The 13,091-nt window shown below is 47.7% G+C and overlaps 1 protein-coding gene across 1 annotated transcript in view; it reads left to right on the top strand.

Moving 5' to 3' along the window:
* COL26A1 (collagen type XXVI alpha 1 chain) overlaps nt 1-13,091 on the top strand; it is a 178,446-nt gene that overhangs the window by 63,747 nt on the left and 101,608 nt on the right. The window lies entirely within an intron of this gene.

The raw sequence follows: 13,091 nt of genomic DNA, 5'->3' as shown, positions 1-13,091 counted from the left end.
GGGGAGTTAGGGGGTGTGAGAGGAGTGGGGCGTGGACCCGGAAGGGAGGGGGAGGGCTTTGTCAGGGCAGCACGAGGAGAGAACGCCGGGGTGGGGGGCACACATCACCCATGCGGGTCCAACCATGTGACACCCAGACGGTCTGTTATCAGGGCTGACTCTTTTCACCCACCTACGAACACCTCAAAGGCAGGACCACAGTGTCCTCATCCCAGAGCCTGCGCACATTAAGCCGCTTAACAAGTGTTCATTAAAGAAACGTATCCATCCTCTTGTTAAATGAAAAAAAAAAAAATTGTAATACAACTGTGTCCTGTTTGGATTTTCCCATTCCATGATTTTTTTATATTGGGTTTTTGTAGTGTGTGTGTGTGTGTGTGTGTGTGTGTGTGTGTATGTAGGTGAGGGTGACACCCAAAACTAATGTTCACATACAGACATGAGCCCCAGAGGATGGTGCCCAGTGCCCAGTCAGTCCAAGCTGGTGTGGAGCGGGGTCCTGCCGGGTCGGGTCTGGTCTCAGGACCTACGGCCCCGACTCGGGTTTCTCAGATCATGCGTTTGGTCTGTTTAGCTGTTTGTTTGGTACTGCATGAGCACTTAAGCGCCAGGCACTAGTGTGCAAAAAGATCATGGCCCCTCCCTCTCAGAGTTGGGGGGGGGCGAGTGGAGGGAGGGACCTGTTGATCAAAGACTCACAGCTATGGGGGGGAGGAGGGTGTCCCTGCTATAAGACCTGGTTCTGGGGTTTCCCTGGGGGGCATTTGAGCTGAGATCTGGGGGAGGAAAATTAATAGTTTCATAGGAAACAATATGCAGTGTAGTAGCAAATCAGGGGGAAATTGACATTTTACTGAGTTCCTCAGAACTATTTTAAATATAATATAGAGACTTGAGTCTCTTCCCTGCTGGCTTCTCCTCCTGGCTTGTAGTGAGGGGCTGGACCGGGACACTTCCCTGTGAGGGGCCTTCAGAACCAGTGGAGAGGACTAGGGGTGCTGCCCCCCGTGCCTCAGTTTCCCTTTCTGGGAAATGGGGATAAACGCCCCCGTCTTGCTCTGGGGTGGAAATCACAGCCCTGGCTGTGCCTGGTTCGCTGCAGCGGGATGTCGCACGTTTTCGTCGCTGCCCTCCTGCCCTCCCGAGCCCCCGGTCAGCTGCTGGAGGGGGTGGGCCCCAGGGCCAGACAGATTTGGAAGGAGGAGCCCCAGGGCCTCGGGGGTTAAGTTTTCCTCAGCCTGGCTCTCCTGCCCTCAGCTCTCTGCCTGGCCCCTCCAAGCTCTTTGATGGCATTAGAGCCAACCTTTTCCAGATGTGCTGAGTCGAGGGCTTTGCCGGAACTTCATCTGCCTCCGCCAGACGGCCCCCTGCCAGGCCGCCTCCCCCCTCTGGTTGGGTTGCCTGCGGCCCTCAAGGCCACATGAAGTCCTGGACTTAGTGCTTTCTTAAAACGTGGCGGGCTTTCCTGCCCCTCCTCGGCCAGCCTGTGTGGTTCGAGAAGCCCACGATGTGTCCACCTCCCCCGCGACTGGACCGTGGTTTTGGGCTTGAGTGGGAGCGGCGGCCTGGGCGGGGGACACTGCCCTCTGGGCCTTCTGTCCCTTGCGTCCGCACTTGGGAACGACTAGCTTGGACTGTGGGGAGACCAGAGGCTGGAGGACCCTGCCGGCTGCCGCAGAACTGCGGTGGGACTGCCCATCCCCCTCCCCGCCGGCCCGCTGCTATTAATCAAGAGATTAATAATCTCCTGCCTCCCTTTCTGAAACCCCCACTCCCGTTTCCTGTTGAGTCTCCAGTCTGTCTCGGTACCTCCCAGTCTGGTCCTCCTCGTGGTGGTCCCTGCTGAGGAAGTGGGGCTGGGGCAGGAGCCGGGGCCTGCAAGCTGCGGTGCCCAGTGAGGGAGGGCGGCCCCCCGCCTCCACCCGATGAGGTCTCTGCCCTGGCAGAGTCGTTCCCAGCAGGCAATGCCCGGACGATGGCCCTGTCCTGGCACCCACTGAAGGACCTCATGATGCTGTGGGGACATGGCCTTTGGAGGCCAGAGAGCAATGGCCTGGGCTTACACACCTCCAGTGACAGGCACCTCACCCCTCCTGGAGCTCTTTCTTCATATTCCCTCTCACATGACCTTGTGCACCCAGGGCCACCTTTGGGGACACACAGGACTCATCTGCACGCTATCTAGGACAGTCACTGAGTGGCTGGAGGACTGCAACCAGGACTCTCAGAGCACCTCATGACCGCTGTGCTCACTGAGAGGGTCCCGGGGTCACTGCAGAGGGCAAGGACCTCCTCTGACTCCTGGGAGGGATCGGGGGGCAGCTTCGATGTGTTGTTGAGCGGGAGAGAACATGGGGCTCCCATCAGGAGGTCTGGTTCGGTCAAACCTCTGCTGCTTTATCACCTGGAATCTGACCCCCTCTTTGGCCTCAGTTTCCCCTCCATCAAGTGCGGCCATTCATCCCTGCTGGCCCCTCTTCCTTGGCCAGCAGCCTCCTGACTCACTTCCTCACCTCCCATCTCTCCTGTCCAATCCGGCTGCCATGCCAACACAGGTGGGGTCTTTCTTGAAAGCAGATCTGATCATGATGTTCCTCTGAGCCACAGTGCCTGGGTGGCTTCCCCATGGCCAGGAAAAGGGTGGTCTCCCTGTGGGTACACAAGGCTGTCTGTCGAGGGGTGGAAAAACTATATCAAGTCTTCTGTTTATTTTTTAATCTACAAAATAAGAGAGAAATTAAGCTCTACTGATTCTTTATACAGGCAAAGATGGTAAATAATACACACATATACATGTATAAATTAATAGAATCTCTTGCAGGCTTATCAGGAGCATCCCTGGATGCCTGGAGAGCATGGCCAGTCTCCACGGACACAGTCCAGACTCCTTGCCTGCACTACAGGCTTTCACAGCCGCCCCGAATGCCCTGTCTTCCTGTCCAAGCACTCTGCCCCCCAAATGCACCAAACTTCACCCAAATTTCCTGGCTCCCCTGGTGCTGGTTGCCTCCTCACCTTTTTAGCTCAGCAGAGCTCCCTCAAGTGTCGCCTCATGTGGGAAGTCTTTGCTGGCTCCTCCTGGTGGATGGAACTGGCCATGCCCTACTCCCTCTCAATGCATCCATCAGTTTCCATGGATGTCATCCTGAGCTCCTCCAGGGAGCCACCCCGTCTTGGTTATCATTACAGTTCCTGGTCTGGGACTCCATCTGGTACAAATTATTCAGCGATTGTTTTATTCATTCCACCAGTCTTTATTGAGCATGTATGATGTACCAAACCCTTAACTAGGCCTGGGGTTAGTGGAGGAGACAGACATCAGACAAATGATCGCACAGGTGCGATCACCCTTATATACTTGCAAGGGTGATAAGTGTTTAGAAGTCAGGGTTCTATGACAGTGTAAATAGAAGGGACTCAGCCTGCAGTGGGGTGGGTGGAACTGATGGGTGGGCTGATCAAGGAGGGCTTCTCAGAGGAGGCGACACTGGAGGCTGCATTGGAGTTAGTGGACATCTTGGGCCGAGGGAACAGTGGGTGACAAGCCCTGATATAGGAAGGCGCTCTGGGGGTTCAGAAACTCAAAAGCCGATTGCTGCTGGAGTTCTGAGTAGCCTGGAGGCGGGGCGGCAAGCAGCGGGGCAGCCAAGGCGGACAGTGGTTAGAAGTCTACGTGGTCATACTAAGGATTTGGTTTTTGTCCTAAGATTGAAGAGAAGCCAGGAAGGGTGCATGGAGGAGATTTGTGCTTTGAAAACATCACTGGAGCCAGCTTCTGTGTATAGGCTGGAAGCTTGGGCACCAGTCAGGGGCCATTGCTGCTGTCTGGGAGGGTGATGAGGGAGGCTGGACTAGGGCGGGGTGGGGGAGACCAGTGGGCAGGTAGGATCTACTTGGTGAGTGATCTCCCTGGACTTGCCGATGTGAGGCGCCAGAGAGGGGTAGGGTCAAGGTTTCCATGGATATTTGTTGAGTGAATAACAACCCCCTGGAGAATATATGTCCCTGAATTTGCCGAGTGACAGTGAGGGAAGTCCCAGGATCTGCCCTACAGAGGGAACAAATACACAGAGATCAGAAGTCCCTAGAACTGGTCTGTCTTGGAAAAAAAAAAAAAAAAACAACCAGGGCTAGTGAGACACCAGATGGGAGACTCCACATTGTATCTGGAGAATTTCAGGGTAGCAAGGGATCTGTACGTTTTTGCACCTCAGCCCAGACTTCACAGGGGGTTCAGAGAGGCAGGACTTGCTCAACGGCTCACAGATGGGCAGAGATGTATTGGGATCAAGTGTTGGTGAGGATGTTTTAAACCATCCAGTCTACGATATTTTGATATGGCAGCCTGAGCAGACTAATGCAAATACCTAGGGGTAAGTTTAACAAAAGATGGCACACTGCTGAGAAAAATTAAAGAAGACTTAAATAAATGGAAAGTTATGCTGTATGTATGGATAAGAAGGCTCAGATAATTAAGATGTCAGTTCTCTACAAAATGATCTATAGATTCCGTATAACCTTATCAAAATTATAGTGGGCTTTTTTTTTTTTTTTTTTTGCAGAAATTGATAAGCCAATTTAAAAAGTCAGTGGGAATGCAAAGGACCTAGGTGTCCAAGACAACCTTAAAGGAGAACAAGATTGGAGAACTTACATTACTGTATTTCAAGACTTACTATTAAGCTATATTAATTAAGACAGTGTGGTTTTGGTGCCAGGATGGACAAACAGATCAATGCAACAGAACAGAGAGTCAAGAAATAGACTCATATTTAAACAATCATTTGATTTTCAACAAGGCACTGAATAACTTAATTTTAGTGGGAAAATTTAGGCCAAAAGAAGGTCTTTTCAATAAATTGGGCTGTAGCAAGTGGATATCCAAATGGAAAACAATGAACCTTGACTCCTACCCAGCAGATAGTAAAATTTTAAAAATGATAAATTGAACTTGATCAAAATTTACAACCTGATCATTAAAAATGATCCTTTAAGGGACTTCCCTGGTGGCGCAGTGGATAAGACTCCACACTCCCAATGCAGGGGCCCAGGTTCAATCCCTGGTCAGGGAACTAGATCCCACATGCATGCTGCAACTAAGAGTTTGCATGACACAACTAAGAAACCCACCTGCCGCAACTAAGATCTGGTGAAAATAAACAAATATATACATACATAAATAAATAAATATTTTTTTTAAAAAACTGGTATCAAAAATACTTCCAAGTTAATATAAAAAATACACCTTTAAGAAAATGAAAAGGCAAGCCACATATTGGGAGAAAACATTCACAATACATATATTTGACAAAGGTCTCTCATATATCTTACAAATCAATAAGAAAGACCCAAAACCCAATTTAAAAGTGGGCAAAAGACTTGAAGAGGCACTTCACAAAAGGAGATATCTAACTGGCAAGCATGAAAAGGGGTTCAACTTTAGTCAATAGGAATTGCAAGTTAAAACCATAATGAAAGAGTACTGCATACACCCTTGAATGACTAAAATGAAAATGATTGACAATATCAAATGTTGGTGAGGTTATAGAGCAACTGGAACTCCTACACTGCTGCTGGGCATGTGAACTTGGTTCATCCAGATAGGTTTGGGACAAGTGTTTGTAGCATCTACTAAAGTTAAACATATAACCATCCTATGGCCCATCAATTTTATTTCTAGGTATATACCCTAGAGAAGTGAAAAAGTGTCCACAAAGACTTGTATGAAAACACTCATAGAGTCTTTATTCATCAAAGCTCAAAACTGGAAAAAATCCAAATGTCCATGAACAGGAGAATAGGCACATTGTGGTATATTTGCATAATGGAATATTATTTAGCAATAAAAAGAAACAAAGGAGTGCTACACTTAACAGCATAGATGAACCTCACAGACATGATGGGTGAGTGAAAGAAGGCAGACACAAATGAGTGCATGCTGTAAGATTCCATTTATCTAAAATTCTAGAACAGGCAAAAGTAGTATCTGGCGAGAGGTCAGAAGAATGGTTATGTCTGGGGGCTTGGTAATCAATTTGGAAGGGGCACAAAAGGACTTTGGAGCAATGGGAATGTTGGTGTAGACATATTGAGTAGGTAAGAGTTCAGTGAGCTAAACGCTAGATTTATCTACAGATCTTCCTTGACTTAACGATGGGGTTACATTCGCGATAAACCCATTGCAAGTCGAAAATGCATTGAATACACCTACTGAACATTGTAGCTTAGCCTAGCCTGCCTTAAACATGCTGAGAACACTTCCATTAGCCTACGGTTGGGCAAACTCATCTAATACAAACCCTGTTTAATAGTAAAGTGTTGGCCAGCTCGTGTAATTTATTGAATACTGTACTAAAAGTAAAGAACAGAATGGAAGGGTACCCACCGTTACCGTACACAGCTGAAGGTATGTTGGCCCTGAAGAATGTTTGAAGCGTTGAACTAAGATGAATCGCTGGATGATGGGGATGCTACGGCGACAAGGTCGTCAATTTCTCCCTCTTCTGATAAGGCTGGAGGATAGCTGGGAGAAGGCACCGGGGCATCGGCACTTGCTGATGGTTTAGCAGGCATAGTGTTCTTCGGGGAGATATCACGTTTGGACTGTCCGGTTTATATTTCTCTAGAGCAAGCAAGAACATCCTGTATCTGCCTGTCAGCTCTTGCTAACGTCTCATAATTGACGTCCATTTCTTCTAACATCCTTACGCGGCTGCTGATAGCAGCAAACGTCTCTGCCAGTCTCTCTACTGTGAACTTTCCTGGTGCCTCAGGCATAACTTTTCCTTCCTTCTTTCTTCCTCCAGTCGGATGAGCTCCTCAGTGGAAAGTTCTTCAGCTTCAATACCAACAATTTCATGAACATCCTCTTCGTCAATGTCCAATTCTAGCTGTTTCCCAAAAGCACTAATATCTTGGGACTGTTTCATCCACAGCAGAATCCTAGTTAAAGCCTTTGAACGTGTTCACGCATGTCTTTAAAACTTTCTTCTAAATGCTGTTCTTGCATTGCCATGTGACTCCTTCCCACGAGGCAGCGATGGTCTGGGTAGCATTTAGAATGTTAAAAGCTTTCCAAAACTCTCAGAGTGTTCGGCCAGATCCCATCTCTTCAACAACCTGAACAGACGGTGTAAAGAGTGTGCTTTGAATGTAGCTGTGGCGCCCTGGTCCATGGGTTGAATGAGTGCAGTTGGGTTCGGTGGAAAACTACACAACCTTGACATCAGGATGCATGTCGCTGGTATGCTGTGGATGCCCTGGAGTGTTATCTAAGATCAGCAGACTCTTGAATGGGATGTTGTTTTGTCTTCAATATTCTCTTGTCTGAGGGATAAAACACTTCAAAAGCCAGGCTTCAAACAATGCTTATGTCATCCAGACTTTCTTGTGATGGTGATAACAAATGGGAAATGAATGCTTGCTCACATATTTGAATGCTCTAGGGCTCTCTGAGTGGTAGATTAGGAATAACTTTAATTCGAACCCTGCAACATTTCTACCCCAAAGCAGCCTTACACGGTGTTCGAATGCCTTGAATCCTGGCATTGTCTTGGACTCTTGATGAATGTATGTATGCTCTGGCATACACTTCCAGAGCAAGCTCATTTCATCGACATTCAATATTTGTTCTGGCAAATATTCCTCATCCACAATTATCCTCAGCAGCTCTTCCTTAAAAACTTTGGCACCTTCAGTATTGGCACTTGCTGCCTCACCACTGACTTTCACATTATGAAAATTATGCTGCCTTTTGAAGCATTGGAACCAGCCGTAACTTGGTATATACATTTGCATTATTTGTAGGATCATTGACACACTTTTTTAGTGTACAGAAAGACTTCTTGCTTAGCCTGGATCAGTAGGCTAAGTGGTATGAACTTCTGTACCTAGTCTTCCATCCACATGACAAGTTTTTTGTTTTTTCTTTTTTCTTTTTCTTTGTTTCTTATTTATTTATTTATTCGGCTGCACGGTGCGGCTTGCGGGATCTCAGTCCCCCCACAAGGGACTGAACCCGCGCCCTCAGCAGTGAAAACGCGGAGTCCTAATCACTGGACCACCAGGAAATTCCCAGACAAGTTTTTTTTTTTTTTTTCCCATGTCATCCGTCAGCCCAGCCCTTTTCTTCATGATGACAGTGAATTTAACCAATGCTGATGATTTCACTGCATCACTCATTTGCTTCTTATCCTTTAAGATGGTCAAGATCGTGGATTGCCAAAGTCCTAACTCACCTGCGACGGCTGTTACTGGCTTACCGCCTTCAGGCTGGGCAGTTATCTTGAGTTTCATCTCAAGAGTAATTGTCCTCCTTTTCTTCTCACCAGAAGCAGGAGACACAGATGGGCATTTTGTAGACACGATGGGATGGGAAAATGCGAAACACAGTATCGAAAAAAATGCTGGCAACACAGTACCAGTTGAGTATTGGTTGTTTACCTTTGTGATCGCAGGGCTGACTGGGAGCTTCCCATCATCACCAGAGAGTACCGTACCCCATATGGCTAGGCTGGGGAAAAGATCAAAATTCAAAATTCCAGGTATGGTCTCTACTGAATGCGTATCACTTTCGCACCATCGTGAAATCCAAAAAATTGTTAAGTCAAACCATCATAAGTTGGGGACCATCTGTGTTTTACTGCATGTAAATTATATTTTAATTGAAAAAGAGAAAACAAATCCATTACAATGTGAGGAGTGAACTCAGCGCTTTCCTCCCTGGCACTGACCACCACGCATGGCCGCATATTTACGTGAGTGATACAGGATTAGTGCCACCAGCTCTGGCAGAGTGGGGCTCGTGCTGCCTCCTTCATTCTTGTATTCCCAGTGCCCGGCACATGGCAGGCACCCCACACGTAAAACCAAGCTGTGTACAGATTGTTGGGGGTACTGAGGAGGGAGCCTGTCAGCTCTGGCTGGGGCTGGGGGTGCTTCACAGAGAAGGGGATGTGGAGTCACACCCTGGAGGCCCTTGGGGATTTTTTCTTATCAGAGTAAAGAAGGAGGGGTGAGTAGACAGAGGAGCCTGCATGTATGTGCAAAGGCCCAGAGGCAGGAAGAGCTGCTTGTTTGTGCTGTGGTGGGAGGAGTGGAGGGGAGAAAGGTAGGCAGGGCCTTATTTGCTGACCTAAAGCGTGAGGTCTTAAGTCTATGGGAGCCATGGAAGGTTTTGAGAGAGGGCAGTCACAAAAGCGGATCTGCATTTTAGAAAGATCAGTGGGTTTGCAGACTGGAGCCCAGGGGAAGGGCTGGGAGTTCTTCATGGAGGGTGAAAAGATGGGGACAGCCCATGAACACTTGCACCTGCCCTGGGCATTCAGGGGAGATCTGAGGGTCTGAGCTCTGGCCTGCTGGGCTGGGGAAGGAGCGCCACCTACTGGCTCTCCCTGCTCCTGGACTTCGCAGGCCACCAGGATGCTTCTGGTCCCGCAGTGGGACAGGCCAGCCTGTGGCCCTCAGAAGGAGGGGGCAGAAAGAGACCTTCTCTGGGGGATGAGCTCTCCCTCTGGTTCAGGGGCCTGAGATCAGTACCTTGTGCAGATGCAGGGAGGAACAAGGTTCCCCTGTACTGAACGAACACAAATTAGTATTACTAGGTTCTGCTAATCCTGCCTGGCTTTGGAGCCAAGTTCCACCACCTTCTAGCAGTGTGACCTTGATAAAGTTACTGAAGCTCTCGGCGCCTCAGTTTCCTCATCTGTAAATTAGGAATAGTAATAGCATCCACCTGTCAGGGTTGTTATGAGTCAGCAAATGTAAAGCACTCTGAATGGTGCCTGAAACCTGGTAAGTACGCAAAGCTCTTACTATAGCTATTATTATTTTATCACCATCATCACTCAGGGCACGAAGTGAGGAGTGCCTGGCGCCTTTGGAGGGCTCATGGGCTGCAGGCCGAGGGGCAGCCTATGGCACAGGGGGCCTGAGGGCAGCTGTGGCAGCTGGAGAAGGGCTGGGCCCCGTGACTAAACAGCTCAGACTCTCTCCTGACCACAGTGGGGACAGGCGAAAGGTGCTGGCCAAGGAAGAAAGGGGTCAGATCTGTGTTTTGCAAGCCCAGCAGCTACACGTCCCTTTCTGCTCTCACACGTGCTCTCCCAGGGAGCCTCATACCCAGCATCCCGGTCCTCGGCGTGCAGACCCGGAAACGGGCTCAGGGAGGTTAAGGAATGTGTGCAATTCACATGGTGAATCAGGCACAGGGCCCTAAACTCTCAGCTTATGACCCCACAGCCCGGAGCTCCATCTCTTCCACGGTGCAGTGGTCATGGGAGGGATTCCATAGCTTTTCTGGTCCCTCTCAGCCAGAGCAACAATCTTCTTTCAAGAATTAATTTTAAAACTGACTTTTTAAATTGAAATTAAAGCGTCTTCCCTTTCCCATCTGGGCCAGTTCCTGGCTGGGAAATTTGCAGCAGGAAGAGGGTGTGAGCGTGTGTGTGTGTGTGTGTGTGTGTGTGTGCGTGCGAGCATGTGAGTGTACATGTGAATGAGAAATCATGTGAGTGTGTGTTTGTCATACAGACAGTCTATTGGGACTCCTTGGACCCAGGCTCGCCTACCCACTTATGTCCCACCAGGCTCCTTCTATAAGGAGTGGTGACAATGACTGGTCCTCTGCCACCCCCCCCCACCCCCTCCCCAGTGGCCTATGCCAGCTGCTTCCTGCCGTGGATCTGAGAGACCAAAGGCCTGCATTTGCTCTCGGGCACTTCTCCGTGCAGACTTCTGGCCCCTCACTCGAAAGTTCCAGCCCCTGGCTGCGCACTGCCAGCCCTTGCCCCCACCCCTCTTCCCACTTAGAGCTCCAGAGGGAAGCTGGTTTGCCGGAATGTTTACGAAACATGAGTGAGAGGTTTTTATTTTTTTGGAAAGAAAAATTAGTGCAGCAGGATTCTTCAGACTGAGTGCAGTATTTCTGAAATTCAAAACCTGACTTATGTATTTTCCTGTCAACAGTGCATCTCAAAACGTCACGCCTGCTGCCACCAATTAATTCATAATTTTCCCATTCACGATTAAGTTGCTTGGTGTCAGCAGATGCAAATTCTGTGAAGTCATGCAGTTTTGCTTTCAAGAGGAAGTTGTGCAGACTTTATCAAGCAGCCAAGTTATAATGATGTGTGTAAATCGAATAATAAAGCCGAATTTTTGCCCCTCGTGAAAATCAGTCATATGTTTCTGTGTTTGTGTGTGTGTCTGTTCATTGAGGTGTAAGTGATAGATAACATTGAATTAGTTTCATGTGTGCAATATAGTGATTCGATATTTGTGTATGTTGTGAAATGATCACCACAAATAGGTCTAGTTAACATCTGTCACCACAAGTAGTTACAAAAATTTTTTTTCTTGTAATGGGAACTTTTAAGATCTACTCTCAGCGATTTTCAAATATGCAATACAGTATTATTAACTATAGTTGCCATGCTGTACGTCACATCCCATGACTTATAACTGGAAGTTTGTGCCTTTTGACCACCTTCACCCATTTTGCACTGCTCCCTATCCACCGTCCCCCAGCTTCTGGCAGCCACCAGTCTGTTCTCTGTATCTATGAGCTTGGTTTGTTTTTATTTTTTTGTTTTTAGATTCCACCTATAAGGGAGATCATACAGTATTTGTCCAGGGTCTTTCCATGTTGTCAAAAATGGCAAGATTTCATTCTTTTTTTATGCTGAATAATATCCTAGTGTGTGTGTGTGTGTGTGTGTGTGTGTACGTGTGCCACATTTTCTTTATCCACTCACCCGTTGATGGATACTTTGGTTGCTTACATATCTTGGCTATTGCAAATAATGCTGCAGTGCACATGGGGGTTCAGATATCTTTTTGAGTTAGTGTTTTCATTTCCTTTGGATAAACACCCAGAAGTGGATGTTATGGTAGTTCTATTTCTAACTTTTTTTAGCAACTACCGTACTGTTTTCCATGGTTTCCAATTTACATTCCCATGAACAGTGCATGAAGGTTCCCTTTTCTCCATATCCTCACCAACACTTATTTCTTGTCTTTTTGATAATAGCCATTCTAACAGGCGTGAGGTGATATCTCAGTGTGGTTGGGTCATATATTTTATATTCACTATTCTTGGAGTTTCACAAAATAGTATCAAACTTATTTTCAAGAAAAATTTCAAAATTGTGTGAAAATTTACCATGGAATCCCACAGCAGTTTGCAGGAGCATTTCGTTGCTGCAAGGGCCCCACTACTGAATTGCAAGTTTTCACTGGAGTGTCTCTCTCTCTCATCTATCAGGCTGGGATTTTCTCAAGGATGGGACTCCGTTTTATTAATCTGTGACCACAGTATTGCCTGTAGTTGATGCTCAATAAATATTCATTGGGGACTTCCCTGGCAGTCCAGTGGTTAAGACTCCATGCTTCTACTGCAGGGGGCAGGGGTTCAGTCCCTGGTTGGGGAGCTAAAATCCCACATGCCACGGGGCACGGCCAAAAAAAATACATATATATATTCATTGGATGAATCAACCAAAAGAAATAATGATTGGGAAAAAGTTGGAGTTAAGTGACTTGTGGGTGGTTGGAAGTTGTACAGGTTCTAATGATATTTTTCTTTTCCTTATTCGTTATCTTGGGCTGCCTTAACGAAATATCATGGACCAGATGGCTGCAACACAGAAATTAATTTTCTCAGCCAGCCACCTCTCTGTGTCCTCACATGGCCTCTGTTCAGTGTGTGCACGTGCACAGAGAGAGATCTCTGTCTGTCCTCCTCTTCTTAAAAGGCCACCAATCTTATTGGATTAGGGCCCCACCCCTCTGACCTCATTTAACCTAATTACCTCTTCAGAGCCTATGCTTAAATACAGTCACATTGTGGGGCTTAGGGCTTCAACATATGATTTCTGGGAGACACAATTCAGTCCATAGCAGTCATTTCCCCACTCTAGGGGGCCACCCTTGGAGATTTGTGGGAAGGCAGAGCTGGTAGGGACTTTACAATGCACCCGACACAGAGGGGTGGTCACTCACCCGGGGCCGCATAGCCTGTGGGCACAGAGCTAGGATGATGGGCTCTACTGCCTGGGGGGCTCCCAGAGCCCTAGGCTGGGCGGTTTCAGCAG

The sequence above is a fragment of the Lipotes vexillifer genome, unplaced genomic scaffold, assembly GCF_000442215.2.
Source record: "Lipotes vexillifer unplaced genomic scaffold, Lipotes_vexillifer_v1.1 scaffold12, whole genome shotgun sequence".
NCBI lineage: Eukaryota > Metazoa > Chordata > Mammalia > Artiodactyla > Lipotidae > Lipotes > Lipotes vexillifer.
Note: the sequence above shows the minus strand (reverse complement) of the source record. Positions and strands in the feature narration are given on the sequence as shown.